Raw genomic sequence first — 3,134 nt, forward strand, 5'->3', positions numbered from 1 at the left:
CCTCAGCACTGACCCTCCGACAGTGCCCACTCCCTCAGCACTGACTCTCCCACAGTGCCCACTCCCTCAGCACTGACCTTCCGACAGTGCCCCCTCCCTCAGCACTGACCCTCCGACAGTGCGGCGCTCCCTCGGCGCTGACCCTCCGACAGTGCGGCGCTCCCTCGGCGCTGACCCTCCGACAGTGCGGCGCTCCCTCGGCGCTGACCCTCCGACAGCGCGGCGCTCTCTGAGTTCTGAAGAAGGGTCACTGCTTCCAAAGTGTTAACTCTGTTTTTTGTCCACAGATGCTGCCAGACTTGCTGAGATTTTCCAATAATTTCTGTTTCGTCTTCCTCAGTATTGACTATCTGACTGTGGGTGCTTCCTTGGTACTGTTATTTAATGGGAAATAAATTTTTAGTATTCTAAGCCTAAAGAATAGAGTATGTTGAATGTAAAATGTCAAATATTTAATGGATTGAAATGTGTCCAAATTCAGCAATGTTGAATTATTGTAACTAATAGCACTGTATTTTCATGGGTTCCAAGCTGGATGACAAAATCTCTCTTGTGACTTTTCTAAAAAGTTTATAAGTTTACATGTTGAATCAGATATCCCTTCTGTCTTGCTCCGTTTATAAACTGAGCTGAAAGTCTGAAACAAAAACGGAAATTGCTGGGAAAACTCAGCAAGTTTGGCAGCATCTGTGGAGAGAAATCAGAGTTAACACTTCAGTCCAGTGTCCATCCTTCAGAAATTCCAAACAGATTTATGTAAATATTTCTGTCGTCCTCAGTGGTTTGGCACTTTCTGGTTGAAATTCAAATACAAATATTGACAATCGTGGCCATGGATTTATCTAATTCCGGTGAAAGACATGGAATACATCTCATTTTCTCTCTCTGTCTGCATCTTTTGAGGCTCTAGTCCCAGAAAAGCACGTCTGATTTTTTAAAAAATAGATTCATGGGGTGTGGGTGTCACAGACAAGAGCAGTAATATTCCTCGTTGCCAATTGTCCTTGAGAATGTGGTGGTGAATTGCCTTGTTAAGGACAGATTTTTGATCCAGTAGCAGTGAAGGAATAGTTATATATTTCCAAGTCAGGATGGTGAGGGGAAATGTGCAAACAGCGGTGTTCCCCTGTATTTGCTGCACTTGTCCTTTGAGATGGTAGTGGTTGTGAATTTGGATTCTTAGAAGGGTGAAGAGACGCTCTGATGCACCAAACTGCTACAAAGAATTGCAAATGTTGCAAAGGGAGGTTCTTCCCTTTTCAGAACCAGAGAACCCAGGACAAGGCAGTGTTACTGTAAAACTGGAGCTTGTCTGGTTGGGGCTATTCTGAGGAAGCATTTCTTCATATAAAGGGTAGTGGGAAATTTGAATTCCACCCTGAAAATAAGCTGGGGTTAAGAGCATAGGACATAGGAGCAGAAATGGGCCATTTACCCCTTCGAGTCTGCTCTGCCATTCAATGAGGTTGTGGCTGACTTGATAATCCTCAACTCCACCTAGACCATAGGAAATAGGAGCAGGAGTAGGCCAATCACCCCCTTCAGCCTGCTCCATAATTCAATAGCATCGTGGCTGATCTGCCATTTGTCATTGGAATTCAGAAGATTTCTGAAGAAGGGTCCCAACCCAAAACGTCAGCTTTCCTGCTCCTCTGATGCTGCCTGGCCTGCTGTGTTCATCCAGCTCCACACTATGTTGTCTCTGACTCCAGCATCTGCAGTTCTTGCTATCTCTGCCATTCCTCATATCCACATTCCTGCCTTCTCCCCATAAACCTAGATTCTCCAACTGATCAAGAACCTATCTATGTCAGCCTGAAATATACGCGAGGACTCTGTCCCCACAGCTCTCTGTTGAAAGGAGTTCCAAAGACACTCAGCCCTCTGAGAGAAGAAATTCCTCCTCCTCTCAATCTTAAATTGGTGCCCCTTTACTTTGAAGCTATGCCATCTTGACTTCAGCTCCCCCTGCGATCACCTCTCATTCTTTTAAATTCCAGTGAGTAGAGTCCCAGCCTGTTTAATCTTTGCTCAAAAGACAAACCCTCAATACCAGAGATCACCCTAGTGAACCTTCTCTGAACCACCTCCAATGAAATGATATCTTTTCCTTAAATAATAGTTGCAAAACTCCTAACAGTATTCCAGACGTGGTCTCACCAGCACCTTGTATAGCAGCAGTAAGACTTCACTATTCTTATACTCCAATCCCTTTGAAATAAAGGCCAACATTCCAGTAGCTTTCTTGATTATAAATCTGTATATATAAGTCTTGAATGTACTTAATGACCCAGCCTTGACAGCCTTTGGTGGGAAATAATTACATGGATTCACCAGCCTGTGAGAGAAGTTGTTGATTTGGAAATGTCCGTACGGAGTTTGATAGTTTTTTTTTGTCAGGGGTGTAGAGGGATTTGGACCAAAGCTGGGGACATGCAATTGAGACGCATACCAGATAATGTTGAACTAAATGATGGGGTAGGATTTATGGACTGTGTGGGCTCCTATTGTGTTGTTGGACTAGAAATTTTGTAATAATGCTAAGAGGGAACAAAAATAATAAAAACACAAATTGCTGGAGACTCTCAGCAGGTCTGGCAGCACCTATGGAGAGAAAAACAGAGTTAATATTTCAAGCCCAATAAACTTCAGTTCCAAAGAAGAATCATTAAGCTTGAAACATTAACTCTGTATCTGTTTCCACCGATACTGCAAGCCCTGCTCAGTTTCACCATGGTTTCAGTTTTAATTATTTGTGTGAGAACAACCTTGTCTTTCAGTTTCTTTTACCATCCACCTCATACTTGTGGTTCAAAATTCCGGAGCAGGGTTGCTTAGTAACCTTGCATGAGAGGAATTATTTAATTAAACCCCACCTTGTATTTTTTTTTCTAAAACAACAGCATATCCAGTAGTTCTGTCTGCACTGAGTTGCCGAGTGGGCAATTACAGGCCGTTTGAGTCATTATTCAGGAGAGAAGGTGCTTTCAGACGCACGTAGGGCAGCTAGCAGAATCAAAACAGAATCTTGTTGCCCCGGGTAATCTGGTTTGCAGATGTTCATTGGCTCACATATTGTTAGGTAGAAGCGTCAGCCTGGTGGGAGTGTCGCGCTGTCTGTGGGGGGGGGGGGG

General features: G+C 43.9%; 1 protein-coding gene across 1 annotated transcript in view; it reads left to right on the top strand.

Annotated features, from left to right (window-relative positions):
* The window catches only part of LOC109923181 (ranBP-type and C3HC4-type zinc finger-containing protein 1), a 12,589-nt gene that overhangs the window by 477 nt on the left and 8,978 nt on the right, over nucleotides 1-3,134 (top strand). The gene's annotated exons all lie outside the window — the stretch shown is intronic.

The sequence above is a fragment of the Rhincodon typus genome, chromosome 2 (genome assembly GCF_021869965.1).
Source record: "Rhincodon typus isolate 14 chromosome 2, sRhiTyp1.1, whole genome shotgun sequence".
In the NCBI taxonomy this organism is placed as follows: domain Eukaryota; kingdom Metazoa; phylum Chordata; class Chondrichthyes; order Orectolobiformes; family Rhincodontidae; genus Rhincodon; species Rhincodon typus.